Below are 15642 nucleotides of genomic sequence, written 5' to 3'. Positions count from 1 at the left end.
GTCCCGCACTGATGGCTCCATCCCCCCCAGGAACGCCTCTGAAGGGAAATCTCTCTCCTACGCAATGAATACAGAGGAGAGGTAATGTCCCTTTACCCCAGCGGCGGAAGTGGTAACGTCGGCCGCAGTAAATAGGGAAGGGAGGCATAACAAGGAAGCTCAAGAGTTGCATGCGGCTCTGAAGCCGCAGGTTACCGACACCTGCCAGCCCGGATTAGGCCAGATCGACCAGGGGGACGTTAGGCCGTAACTGACTACTGGCTAGGCGGCGGTATCTGCCCTAAAGGCTGGAGTTTGCCTACCCCTGGTCTAGATATATCCAAGTCTAGTGCTATCTCCACTAAACTGGATGTATATTCGCATGTATTTGATCGTATGATTATGTATGAAAACGTGTTTACAACATAACCTAATTAATGATTCATCACTCATCAAAGTGACTTAGAGTCAAAACCTCTTTCTTTCACTTCATCCCTCCTATTTAGCAGCTGCTACTTTTAGTTGCCCAGTTAAAAAGCGTGTGGCATTACCATAGTCCTTCTACAGTCTAAAACTATGACTATGAGAAAGTGGTCTTATCCATTTATCTGTGCTGTGTAGGAGGGCTGTGTAAATTTAAAAAGTGAATGAACTGAATACAACAGAAGTTTGCAAGTTCAATCATTTGTATCTCATATGTCTCTGTACATGTTTGCCTCACATTAACTTTAAAGTGCAGGTTTGATGCCTTTACCAATTGTATACTTTGGTGAATAGGGTTGGCTCAGTGGTTATCTCTTGCCTTTGCAGCACTAGGTCACAGGTTTGAATCCCAGCCAGGACACTATCTGGAAGTTTGTATGTTCTCCCTGTGTCTGCATTGGTTTCCCCCACATCCCTATAAACATGGAGTTGGATTATTCTGCGTTCCCTCCAAAGTTGTCCTTGGACTATGGTAATGATATATGACTTTAGTAGGGATTGTGAGCCAATTTGAGGGACAGTTAGTAATATAACAATGGACTTTGAAAAATGCTGCATCATCCCTGTATCTGCAAGCATTGTGGAAACATGTCATTTTCAACTATTGAATTATTTGCTCTTTCCCTATTACTGTTACCAGCATATGTTTCTGTGCTGTTAGAAGCCAACCTGAACTGAGCTTCTTGTTCTGATCTTTAAAGATGAACTAAAGTTTAACTTTATAAACTCCATGATCAGGCAGGTCATTATTGCAGATAGGGACAGGCGGTGTCCCTTCTTCAATAATCCCTACTCGCCTGATCACTCAGAGTACCTGTAAAAAAAGCTGAGCTGTGAATGCACAGGTGAGTGTTGCTGGTTTAGTTTTGCTTTAAGGATGTTTTAGAATGCATAAGTATACAATAAAAGAGAATAGCTTGTTTTAAACCTCCTTTATTTTATTGTCTATAGTTTTGGTAATTGTGCATTATCCTATTTAATATATACGTCAATGTCTGCTTTAGACAGTAAACACATAAGTTTTATGTACCTGCTGCCATATAGCACTGCCTCTAGGCATACTACAAATCTTTAGTTGAATATATATTTTGTTTTTCATCTCATTTGTTATCAAAATGCTGTAGAAGTATCTCCCTTTTCAAACAGGGTCTAAATTTACATCTCTGCCTTTTCTCACTTTGTCAGTCACATAAAATTTATGTTAATTTAACAGTCTTTTCATTGAGTTACAAGTTTTATCTGTTTCTACTTTTCAGCTCAGCATCTGTTATTCGCGTGGTGACACTACAATAAATGGCTTTGTCACAAAATTGTTTGCTTAAGCAGAGGGAACAAATCTATGATTTAACAATTACATTGGACCTTGTGCCTCTAGCTAGTTAGAATGCCTTCATTAAACTTGTTGGAGAATTAAAGTGATTTCTTATGTCCTGGACAGCCAACGATATAATTAGAAAATAAAACTTAATATGTTTACAGATGGCAGAGGAAAACTAAACTGATGGTAAAGCTGCATACAGACCTTAAATTTCTGTTGCTGGAAACAATTTTTCCTGATCGTTTCCAGTGACAGGAGAACAAAGGAGCGCTGTATAAACAGTACCTAAGTTTTATGAAGAGGGGAAGGGGAACGATGAACTTCACTGCATCCTCCTCCATAGGAAATGACAGCAGTTGTCCCCAAACAGTCATTTAGTGATCTGTTGTGCCAGATAAGTAAGGCAATATTGATTGCTCCTCTGGCAAATCTCTTGACATAAATCAAAAGCAATGGGATATCTGCTTTTACTTATAGTACATGTTTCTGTGTTTGGACAGCACTCTTCTTATCTCTGAAGTTTCAGCAAAAACATTTGGGACACATGTTTTTACAAGCAGGTTAGACATTAGAAGTGATACAGTACCCCTTATCTCCAGGAGGTTGACCTGAGTGTTCTGCAATCTGCAGAGGTTGTAGCAATTTCTAGTAGGGAGCAAGGAGGCCTTTTCAGTGCTAGGACCCAGGTTCAAATCTTGGGCAGGACACTATCTGCATAGAGTTTGCATGTTCCCCCGTGTTTGTGTGGGTTTCCCCTGGGCACTCGGATTTACACATCCCAAGTTACATGTAGATAAGGTAATTGGCTTCCTCCTAAATTGACCTTGGACTGTGGTAATGACATATGACTATGGTAGGGACATTAGATTGTGAGCCCCTTTGAGGGACAGTTAGTGACACGACTATGAACTTGTGAATGTGCTGTGTAATATCTCAGCGCTATATAAATACTAGTTAAAAATAATGTTAGTGTTCCAAGGGATACTGAAAAAAAAAGTTGCCTCTTCCCAAGGCTAGTATCCAGTGGTATCTGAGCCTAAAACTACGTACACACGTTCAATGGTTCTCACCCGATAATCGGCTCGGGGCCAATATCGGATGAGAATCTGGCGTGTGTACATCGCCCGTCATCCATTGTCCAAACGACCGTCCGGACGATGGACGACGAACAATCCTAATGCAAGTGAAGGGGCAGAGCGCGCAGCAGGGTGCCGCTCTGTTGTTCTCCCCCTCCCCTCTCCATAGAACAGAACGGTGCTGTATGTACAGCATTTGTTCATGCTTCGTGCAGTCCTTTGTCGATCCTTTCCAATGACAATAATTTCATGTGTGTACCCAACTTTAGTGTGTACGACCCTATTAAGGGGTTCTTGGAAGATGATACTGACAGCTGCCAATTGCCTTTTGTATCATAGATCAAAGGTTTTAGTTCACATATTGACTGTCGGAAAACAGTGGCTACAGAATGGAAGACAAAATGCTAAGAGTGGGTACAGATCATGCCCCCTCACCTTACCTTATAGCTTTGCCTGCTGGAGAACCAGCCACAATTAAAGTGCTGAAAAGACACTCTGCCTTGAAGGCTGTTATGCATTTATCACAATATGAGCAAATCTTTAGTGCAGTTGGTTTGCCTGTCAAAGGGTTTGCTACCTGTAGTTACAGAGAGACTGTAGGACCAAGTGTTATGACTACATTATTGCACTTTGCCTTTGCACACGGTCTTGCACAGTTGTCTGGCTTTTATTCTTAGACTGTTGCCATTTCCTATTGGATTTTGTGTTTGCCCTTTGAAGAGTTCTGTGAAGCTGCTGTCAGTGTGTCCAGCTGTGTATGTATTGTGCTCTACAGTAGCAAGCATCAGTTCAATGCATCATGCTGGGGATGAAGAAGAAAAAGACATATCTTCATACACATTCTGCTTCAGCCTTTACAACTATTTCCCATCCCAGCTGTTAACTATCTGTACAGTTAGCTGTCTAACTAAAATGTAACAGCAGCTTTATCTGCCAATAATTAGCCTATTTGAACTTTGCATGGCCACACTTAGATAATGGGAGTACAAATGAATCATTAATTAAACATTTCTTAGACTACTAAATTCTGATAGCTTGTAGACATGACATGAAGCACTGTTTTGTTTTATCATTTTCATATTTATATTGTAGGACCAGTTATGAATTTAATTATGCAACAATCCCAATCAGAACAATATCAAAAAATGCTATCAAAGTCTTAATAAAATCTTCATTATAAATGTGAAGATGGGACACATAAGAGAAGAACAAACACGATACTTTATGAGAATTACAGCTGTGGACATTATTCAATGCATGTGAGTTTATTGAGTGTTGATATGTATACTTTCATGATTAGACTTTGAAGTGTATTAAAATTACACATATAACACAAATATAATGTATTGCCACTTATAAATCCTTAGATGTGGGGACTGCGTAATTTTCTTTCTTTAGTTATTCTCTTTATTTTAACTTGGTGTTTCTGCAAGTAGCACACTTCCTGTCTTAGAGTGACAACACTTAATCATTGCTTTTTATCTGCGAAATATCAACACTGACACACTAGGACTGAATGTGTGTTTGGACTACAAAGCACAACTTTTCACATTTCCATACCATATTGGTTATTTTTTTTGTAGTCCTTACCTGCCTCCTGATAACATTGAGATGAAACTGCAGTGTTCACTGGGCACAGGACAGTGCTGGGTTTCAGGCAGAATCAATAAAGCATATGCTTTATAAGAATATACTTATTGGATGATATAGCAAAACACATTAAATAATATATATAAAATATCAAATGGAGTAAACAAGATAAGTTTATTGTTATACTTTAAATGGAACTTATACTTTATATAGAACAAAATATGGCCATTTTACCTATTGCCTATGACAAAAATTACTAACTAGCTGCCTGCTTAAGTCCTAAAAAGTATTGATTTACAGATCCTGTAAAACTTGTTAAAAATTTGTGCCTCAGAATATATTGAAACTATTGAAATAGTATGCAAGCCCACAAACTAGTATTTTAAGTATAGGTCAGAATCAGCTGCTTTTATTTCTGCACACATGTTTTACTTTAATCCAAGTCAGCTGAAAACAATTTTGCACTTCATAGGTTCAGTTATCCTCAGAACCTCTCAGAATTAAAAAAAAAAGCAAATAAAAAAAAACAAGACAAAAAACAGATGGTTGTCAGCTATGATGCAAGAAATGTCTATTTGGAGATATCAAAGAACTTCCCATCTGAAATGTCTATTTTCTAGAATATTGCTATGAATTGTAAGCTAAGGCGAAGCAACCTAACAAGGTCTAAAAGAACTAGAAACATTTCTAGTAAAGCTGCCTATAGGCTGATAAAGTGTTCATACCTAAACCCCTATATCACTATCAGTAATCGGCAGACAGCTAAGAAGCAGTCCACAAAATAATCTCTGAAAAATATTAAAGTCAAAATAAAAAAAAAAAGAAGAAAACCAACAGGTAATTGTGAGAAATCACAAACATTTTTTGTTGTATAGACTGTTGGGGTATCAAAAAGTTTTGCTGTAATTCTGCACTGAGATTTGTACAATAAACAAAGTTTTCTTTGGTCACTGTAGACGTCCCTAAAACTTCCATTTAGGAAAACAGAAAATATTTGACCAAGAGTATTTAACCTTCTATAACTATGTATCTTATATGGCATTGCTGGCCTTGATCCAGGTATCCTGTTATTCACCCTGGCTTTGCCAATGAACCTGCTAGGCTTCGTTCTAACAGTGGTAGATATCTAGGAAGGAAGGGTGATTTACATTTGTTCTGTAGGTAAATCACATATTTTTTTCATTGCACAAATTATTCAACATTAATATTGCATGAGCTGCAGCTAGATTTATTAAATGCTGTACAAAACATGACAGGTCATCTTTTTTTATTGTCACTTTAAACTCCAACACTGCAAAGCATAACAATGTGTTTTTATTCCTGTCCCTTTCCTTATCATATTCAGAATCATTTATTTTTAGACAGTTGTTCCTGTATACATTGCAGTATGCTGGCAGCTCGCATTTTACTTCCCTGAGAAAATGCTTCTGACCAGAGAACTGGTTGCAGCACTTTTTTCCCTCCACAGTTGCTGCGCACTGTTACTAGGTATGCACCCATGCCGTCTGCCCACCCTTGATATCATGCTTTACCTGTGGCAGGCTGTCTCACTCGCCAACTGGAATTTTGGGGAGGTGACAGTGGTAGGCGCAAGCGTTAGAACTATCAGAAAGTGCCAACGATTTGTCTGTTCGTATGGCTTAAGTTCAACTGTAAAAGCAAAGTATTAGATGCTGGTTTGTATATTTTTTTTTTCAAATGATAGGTTCTTTTATGTTCTATTGTATAGGCTGTCTTACTAAAACTCTTGCCAAATCCTTGATTATTATTTATCGTTTGTCTGCACCTTCAAAAACCATCTGCCTGTATACATGTATCATCTTTGTTTGCTTGTCAGCCATTGGCAGTGCTTATACACATATTTTTGTTTTATCCTCCTGTGCATATAAAATTACAAATAGTATTTTACTGTTATTTTTTTTAGTGTTTATAGATTTTTTTGTTAGTATATATAGTTCTTTGTATATAAACACACACACGTACCTCGGTATAACTCTGCTTTGGAATAAGTCCAACTTGGTACTCTATATAAACACACACGTACCTCGGTATAACTCCGCTTTGGAATAAGTCCAACTTGGTATAAGTGTCCTGTTTGGACACAAAAAAGTTTGCTTGGTATACAACCTTTTTGCTAGAACTTGTATGGGTCAAAATGAGTCACAACACCGGTCGCTACCCTTACTTACCTCTCTCGAGACAAGGCCACGAGTGTCAGTACGCCAGTTGCTACCATTCAGTGAACAACCCGTGCTATAACTCTCTGTGAATAACATAACATCTCCTCCTCCATACATACATACATACATACATACATAAATATAAAAAAGAAGTGATTTATTGTTAGACTATGTGTTTGTCCATGTGGTGCTAGGTATATAGTCTTTGTGTATATAGTGCTCGGTATAAATATTCTTTAATATATTATTCTGTAATTTTTTTGATATATTAGCTAACAACACAAAAACATATCAGGTGCAAAATTATTAAAGGATATAAAAGCCTTATTTGTTGTAAAAAAATAATAATTAATTAATGAAAGGATAGAAGTCAAACTCACACACCATAGAACTGAAAAACTGCTCTGGTAATCAAAGGGGTTTCCTATGATAGTAATGAAGTGGTCAAGCATGTTTTTAAAAAAGAAACATGTCATTAAAAATGGGTTACCACCCTTATCACTGCTATAATGAGAGGGTAGAAGTTTAGATTGTATTCATGCCAGTGCTTTCTGTGCTCCTGTCATCAATACCTTGATATAGATAAGCATTATGTATAATTAAAATACTTTTGCAGTACCGATAACATACAGTGAACAGATGCCTAGTTTTTGTTGATACTGATTTCTAATATTGCCCTGTGATTTCTCATGAATGAAGCTTTTTACCAAAAACCCCTAAAACTTTTTATAATCGTTGACCAGTTCTGCATATCCATGATTTTGTCTTCATGACTACAATGTATAATCTGTCAGAATTTGTTTTTTCTGCAGACATACAGTGTGTATGTAATGGGGTCAGGGAACAGAGAGAACTTGAAAAGTGAGTGATTTCTTGGCTGAAGACAGTATCATATGACTGTAACATCATTTGATCATTGAACAGTTCATGCCAAACTTCAGACAAATGTAGAACACAACAATGAATTTAGTAAGTTTCCATTGAAAGCATTAAGGATTGCTTTTAAATACAACTAGTTTAAGTAAATGAAAAAAATAGGATCAAGCGATTCACTTGGTCACTTGCACCTCAGTGCTCATTCCTAAAGTACCATTGTCTGAAGATTTGACAGTGGGTGGCAGTGAGCGGTACTGAACCACTCACTGCTGCCCTTTTCATGTTCTATGGCAGGCATGGGTAAACTACGGCCCAGGGGCCATATATGGCCCAATGGGGATGTTTCCACCCCAAGCAGGGTCGCAAGAAGGACACCGCCAGGGGTGGGGGCACTGGCCAGAGCCGTGGAACACATCGCTGGATCTGAGCCAGCTTTAGGAGAGTGGGCGGTGACACAGCCCACCCACTCTCCCATCACAGGCTCAGATTTGTGATGGGAGAGTGGGCGGGGTTATGCCATCATGACATCATGTTCAGGGGTGTCGTGATGACATAACCCCACCCATTCTACCATCGACCTGGCCCCTCTGGCAAATTTTTTTTCAGATTGTGGCCCCTGACTAAAAATGTTGGGGTTGCTGTGGATTTACTAGCATGAAGAAGCAGTACCATTCCCTCAACCTCCCTACCAGCCATAGTGTACTGATGCCTCTTCATTGTTTGCTCAGTAGTCTGCAGGTGGGGGGTCTTTTGACGATTATGCTGCTGCTTTTTTGAATATCTGACAATGCTGTTAGGGAAAGTTGCTTGGATCACAAGGGTAGCTGAACAGAATTGCAAATAAATTCACAAGTAACACAGCTTCCATATTTGCATTCAACTATGTATTTAGCTGCTGGCATAAAGTTTAACTTGACAAAAATATACCCTATTGTTAAGAGCACTTGCTGCTTCAAAGTGTAATCATCCGTTTAATAATTTAGTTGCCTCTTTGTGGAAATTCGTGGACTAACCCTTAGAGGCCATTCTATTGAAATATCCTCTTCTTCTGTAGTACATTAAAGAGTATCATGCTCTGTTTGTGCCTTGAGTACACAAACTCCACTAGCTAAATGCTGCAGGATGTTATAGGCAAATGTCAGCAGCTACTCCTCTGTCATCACTTATCATGTCATACAGATGCTGGCAGTGAATATTTAATGTAACCACATTACTGAGATATGTAAGAAAAATATCACATATGCAGATGGGGATGTAAACAAGCAAATGTGCCGACAGGAGATTAAATTATAATAAATGCCAGTGCTTCAACTCGGATGCATTGTTAAAAAGATAAATACCCAGGTTATATAAGGCATGTAGAAAAAAAGTGATGAGAAAATAAAAAAATGTTAGAAATGTAATGACCTTTCCTCATAGGTAGTGAGAACTGTCATTTGGGGCTTCCTAAATGTGGAATTCAGGTAGCCTTGAAAGTAAAGAAGCTGTGTTCTCAAAAATTGTCTAGAGAGGTGTTAATATCGTGATGGAACATAATATATTTTCAACGGTATTGACATTAAAAGTGCAGCTGTTTGCAGCCAATAATTTCATGTTATTAATCATTTCCAGCTGGAAATGAATGGCAAGAAATAGCTGCAATCTATTTAAGTGGATTTGCAGTGGGAAGAAGGGAGTTAATGGAGCTCACTTATGTATAGGGAAATCGTGTTCAAGGGAATCTGTACAAGCTGTCCCCTTTTTAATTCCTATATGTTACTTTCATTTTTTGGTGAGTCACTGACTAGATTTGACTTGACTGACCCCGACTTTTGCAGCATGAGAAGTTCTGTCTTTGCTGCATAACTGTTCCAGGCCAAAAACTTACTAAGTAATAGATCTGGAGGATGAAAATTACAACTTGCAAAGTTCAGGGTTTAAGAAGGTTACCACCTCACATGTTTTCATTTCAAGCATTCTACATAGTAGCAGGTTCATATATAAAGCAGAAGCGGGGTCTTCAGGATATAAACAGTTGACAGGTAGGCTTTCATTATAACAGAAGTGACTGTCAAGTGCATCAGCAGTTACTTCAGGTTCCATACAGCGCCAAAAATGCCTGACATGACTTTACTACATGCAAAGCAGTACCGTTCACAGCTGCTGGGGCCAGTGCAAAGTACTGCACTTCTCTGTGGTTCACCCCCTACCTTTTCTTGGGCCAGTACACGGCACTGTACTTTCTCTGTGGACCACAATTTATCTTTTCTAGGGCCAGTATAGAGCACTGCACATTCTCTGTGGATCACACTTTACTTGTTGCCCCAGAGGGAAGAGAAAATATAAACACTTGCCACCCCATCTCTTCCTTTTTTGACGCTGGACCTTTGCATAAGTTCAGCAAGTGCCGGAAGAGAAGGCTGTGCTGGCCAATATAGTGGGTCAATGAGGCAATGCCTCTCTGCTTATTGGCCCATTGCCTGTTATAGGTGCTGCAATGCTGGCCACCATTCCACTAATACCACCTATGGCCCATGACACTGGTCATTCATGTGTGTTAATCTAAGGAGGCTGTGATCCTGACAAGACTACACAGAAAACTACCAAGGTGATCAGTGCTAGTGTTTTTTGCCAGCTTGAATCCAGAATAAACCGTTACGGGTTAAACCTGGTCTTGCTATGCTTACACTGTGTTGAAAGTAAAAAGGTTATTTGACATTTAGGGGGTCACAGTACCTAAAACTGCATCAATAGTTTATTGGCTGCTACTTGCTATATATACTCCTGCAATAGGGGAAACATAATTGACCTGTCTTGGAGATTTTGGGGAGTTTACACATTGAAGTACTGGTAGAAATATACATTTATTGTGCTTGAAACGTTATGTCCTTCTGAGGAAGCTTATGGGTGAAGTGTGTCAAAGGCTTTAGAATGCAAATCAATCTACAATAATGGTACATATGGACTGTATGATGCAATTATGGCATATGTATTAATGCAAGTTTTTTTGTGACATGTTTTAAAGTGATACATAATAAATGATATATTGTTTTATTACTTTCAATTATTTGTAAGCACCTGAAAAATCCCCATCACAAACAGGATTTTTGATTGATCACAGAAACAATTTGGCTTTAAATGTAAATTAGTAGGATGTGGTGCGGATTTAAATGTCATCCCAGTACAACTATTCACTTGAAATAATTTGTTTTTAGCTAATTCAGAAAAATCACTTTGTTGAAGGCTTTTTTTTTTATAATTTGGCAACCCAAAGGTAAGTGTCTTTCAATTGGGACAAGAGGAGAATTTTCCTCCATTTACTTCCATTTCCTGTTGCATCTCTAGAACAAGAAGTGTTAGGGCTCTTCCCGTTGGGAGATAAATATTAGGATTAATTATTTTATGTACTTTTCTTTACAATATATGTATACCAATGAAAGTAATTTTTGATAGGTAACATGTATGATGCATGTTTAATTTGAGGCAAACTGACTCAAAAAATTAAAAGTGACTGTAATTGCTAACAGTGACATAGCATAATGTAACATCTTATGAACTAGCAGCCCTGTCTCAGTGCTGTCTAAATATGAGACATTTCTGTAGTAAAACCTGCTTCTGTGTGCTGGTTCACCACCCTTTTCCATTGTCTGCATTTCTTTAAAAATGCCCCATATGACCTTAGTCACCTGCAATTTTACTATTTCCTGTTCCACCACTATGAACCAGTTTCAGTTTTTCTTGTCCTTTTCACAAAAATGTTACTGTTATTTTAAACACGTGTGAAATAGTTGCTTGGTTGATTTATTCATTGCCAGTATCCCAGATAAAGGACATTTTTATAGAAACATTAGCTAAAACCTTATAGGATTCTAGCAGTAACTTAACATACTACTCAAACAAGCCTTAAATGATGCAGCTCTGACATTTTATACTTTCTACTGCTGTTCAAGGATCAATATGGAGCAATGTCAATTTATAAATAAGGGGGGATATTTATTTCTTCTGTCGAACAGAAAGCCAATGCTTTAAATAGGGGGAGTGGAACTGATTTTGAGATAGCTTTACTACAGGGTTACAGTTTGATTTCTAATTTCCTCCTTCAGTGGGTCTCGAGAACTGTGACAAAAAGAAACCTGAAAATACACCCTTATATTAAATATTATGCATATATATTAGTTTATTAAAAAAAAAAACTTACAAGTATAAAATACAAATGTAAGTGCAAAGCCCCAATATATAGCCTATATAAATAGCCCCAAAGTCCTGGCAATGGTACTACTCAAACCACAAACTGGCACAGGCCTGGGGTATAGTCAACTGTTTGATATCTTAATTAATTTCCAGGGTCCCCCCACCCCCCCAATAAAATCAGCCATGCAGAGCACACTACTTATATTTGTGCCATTCTTGGTAACCCCCTGACCATCAAAATGGTCCATTGGTTCATTTTTATATTTTGAATATCATTTTGTTAATGAGGTCTTAAGAATTATACCAAATTCAACAACAAATCCTAATTATCCTATAAATCTGCTCCAAAGTTTGGTAATCTTTTAGACTCATTGATGTTCGATTATTATGAACAAATATCCAATGTGTCTGTCTTTTACATTGTTTTTGTAAATCGATACTGTTAATACTGTTTTTATTTATACTTTTATTATTACTATTTTTATTAATACAGTTGGAGTTCTGTGTTCGAAAGCTATACATTATTTATCTTTGTTAAATAATGCCTAAATGTGTTTGTCTTTCCCCATGAATGCCATCCATGTTGTTTCTGCTGTCTAGCTAACATTGCTGACTTGGAGCCTAAAGGTAGAGCAGGAGGACTGAGGAGAAATTCCAGGTCACAATGAGTGGGGTGTACTGGCACATTGTTTTCCCCAAATCCATGTCCTAGAATGTTTTAAATCAACTTCAGCGCAAAAAAAGTCTAGTGCAACAAAAAAATGCACCAGCAATTAAAATAAATACCTTGTTCATGATCAGTTCTTTGGTAATAGTAGAAGCTATCTTGTTATTGGGCATTTATGGCAAGTGACTTTAAAACATGATGTAATCTATTATTTATGTTTTCTTCCAGATCATTGACATCTGATATCTACTAATTGCAAGGCTTCCAGAAGATGTCATGTAACATTTAAAAAGGTAATTTTTAACAGTATTTTATTTTGCTTTTCCTATACCATATAATAGGTTTAGATTTATTGTGATGTGTTTGGCGCTTTTTATTTGTATAAATACTCTAAGAAACATAGATTTGTAAGAATATGTATCAAAAAATGCAATAAGCGTGTTTTTTGTCAAACACATTAAATTAAAATGCAAAGGTTTTAATTATTCTTAAACCTGATTTAGAAAAAACATATTTGTACTGTAAAAATGTGGAGGTTGCCCTGCTGACCTCTAATTTTACAGAAAAAATATTGTCATTGTTAGCCAGTGGTTTTATTACATTCTAAATGTTTGAAATGAAATTATGCAGATCAGGGGTTTTAACTTCGCTAGGACCAGATCATAAATTACTTTTATAAATTGCATGCTTGTTCTGGGTTGGTGTCTCAGGAAGTGTCCAACTAGAGACAACCAGACACCTAACTTCAGCAAAAGGAGGCTATTATTATTGGTAAACAGGATTTTTATAGCGCCAACATATTACGCAGCACTGAACAATAAATAGGGGTTGCAAATGACAGACTTGTACAGACAGTGGCACAGGAGGAGCCTGTGAGCTTGAGGAGCTTACAATCAGAGATAATGGCAGCCTTGGTATTTATCTTATAGATTTCCTTTTCCACTACTTTTTGGGCCTTCTCAAAGTCTTTTCCATAGGAGAAACACAGGTGCCCTTCAATCCATCAACTAGAAAGACACATGGGACACTCCCAGCTACCTACCACATTGCAGCGCTTGATGTCAGAGTAACCAGTTGCCAGACCCTAATAAAGTCACGTGAGAGGTACAGAGGGGGTGTGCCTAACCCCCTGCAAATATTTGGAACACTTTATATGCATTTATAGGGAGCTCTGGCACTTGCAAGATAGAAAAGGCACCTGTTACAAAGTGGTTTTGTGCTAGTTTTGTTTGGTTTTACTTTCAAATGGTCTTTCATCTACATTTTAACATCAAGCTATGTTAAAGGATATAATTGTCCTTGAGAGTTGTAAACATCATTGCTGGAAAATAAAGCTTCACCTGTCTGCATTTGAGAGCTCAAGTTTTACATTTTGATGTTAACTTTGAAAAAGCCCCTTAACTTTTAAAGAATATTTGATTCTAAAATGAAACATTGTGATGCATTGCAGCATAATTGTCAGTAGTTATTTTCACCTGGTAACACACATTTTCGTTTGCCCAGACTTCACTGGTAATACAGCACAGTTCTGGTTTTAGTAAATATGAGATATAATGGCTTGCAGTATATTGTATAGGATGTCTACCAGTATGAGAACCATGCCTCATAGCCTTTAGGCTCCACCTAATGCCAAGGGGATCTTTTGTAGCCCCTTTAGTTACCTCATGTGGGGTAAGAAGAGGAATTACAGAGTACAAGGTCAAGGTAATTAAGAAAAAAGTAGTAAAAAGAGAGGGACAATTGGGATAGTTTTGAGCTGCAGACTACAGTTGTGTTTTAAAATATACTTTGCCTTTATATAATATGTATATGGAGGTATGATAATAGTGTAAATAAAGTTATTTTATGGAGTGTTGTGTGATTTAGAAGTATGTTCTGAAGTATCAAGTTGCCCTCTTTTCTCATTCTGTTGTTTCCTACTTGCCATATCTGCCTTTCTTTGCATGTTTAGTATTGCATTAGGACAATTTCAATATTATGAGTAATGCTGTCCTTAAATTAGATTGTTATATAACTTCAATGTTGGCCATTACTCTTTTCTGTTTTCAATAATGTTTATTAAGTTTTACATAGAAAATTACAAAGCTGTAATGATATCATACAAACATCCAAAATAGTTAGTCAATACATTACTTGCTTCTTAATGCCAAGATGTATTGTTTGTATTATTTTTATGAAAAAACTGTGCTAAAAGGGGCAGCTTGAGTCCCATGTGTCCAGTCTTTGAAAACAAAGTTTGTGTTTTCCACATATCCATTTTCATATGCAATATGTAACAAATATATTTCCCTTACTATGTACAGAAAGTACTTGGCAACTAGTTAAATCATTGAAATAAAAAAGAAAATATCAAATTATAGGCTAATTAAGGTAATGTCGTCTGTAAAAGGACGAAGATAAAATAAACCAATAACATGAATTGTTTCATTGTTGTTATATTTCATTTTACAGATTTGACTCGCCTAAACAAAAGGATAACTTATTTTAGTAACTTAGCAACTACTGATCATCTTATACCGTATTAGTCAGAGAGTGCAGAAAGTATTCATTTACATCTTGCAAGACTTTATTGCCTTTGATTTTCAGATGGATTTTATTACAACTACAACTAAAAAATTAAAATCGGGGATAATCACTCTTGAATGCTTTATGGATTTCTCTAATGGGATTCATAGTTCAAATAAACTTGAGTTCAACCAGCTGTTACCCTGAAAAGTTGCAGAAATGGCTGTAAACATCTTTGTCCTATGGTACTTATAAATTATTACTCTTTCCATGGTAAATATTTATCAGTATTGGGAAACGCATATCATGATTCTACTAGAGATGGGTTTCCTAACCCTGCAAAAAATGCTGCTTAGACAGACAACTGTAAAAGTTGTTTTAAATGTATTTCACTGCAAAATAAGTATAGAAGACAATGGACTTTGTCTCCATAACCCATGAGAACAACTAAAACCCATATAAAATATAAATGAAGTCTCTTACATATATGCATGTATACTGGATATAAGAAGCAATAGATCCAATAGATCTATAAGATTCCTTAGACTGTATTAATGACATATGACTATAGTAGGGACATTAGACTGTGAGCCTCTTTGAAGGACAGCTATGACATGACTATGGACTTTGTAAAGCACTGCGTAATATGTCAGTGCTATATAAATACTGTATAATAATACTATTATAAATATTTGGGATATGTTGGTATTCATAAATATTTTCCTCAGAGATGTTCAAAAAAGAGCATCACATTGGGTAGGACCCAAGTTCTAAGAGAAATACTTTGTATGCAGCAAA

At 37.0% G+C, this 15642-nt stretch overlaps 1 protein-coding gene across 2 annotated transcripts in view; it reads left to right on the top strand.

Annotated features, from left to right (window-relative positions):
* Positions 1–15642, top strand: part of CSGALNACT1 (chondroitin sulfate N-acetylgalactosaminyltransferase 1) — a 193570-nt gene that overhangs the window by 20266 nt on the left and 157662 nt on the right. For both annotated transcript variants that reach the window (XM_072405281.1, XM_072405279.1), the window contains exon 2: positions 12568–12632. The gene's annotated coding sequence lies outside the window, so the exon portion shown is untranslated. The remainder of the gene's footprint in view (positions 1–12567; positions 12633–15642) is intronic.

This window comes from Pyxicephalus adspersus, chromosome 3 (assembly GCF_032062135.1).
Source record: "Pyxicephalus adspersus chromosome 3, UCB_Pads_2.0, whole genome shotgun sequence".
Classification (NCBI taxonomy): Eukaryota; Metazoa; Chordata; class Amphibia; order Anura; family Pyxicephalidae; genus Pyxicephalus; species Pyxicephalus adspersus.
This window is presented reverse-complemented; position numbering and strand designations above follow the sequence as displayed.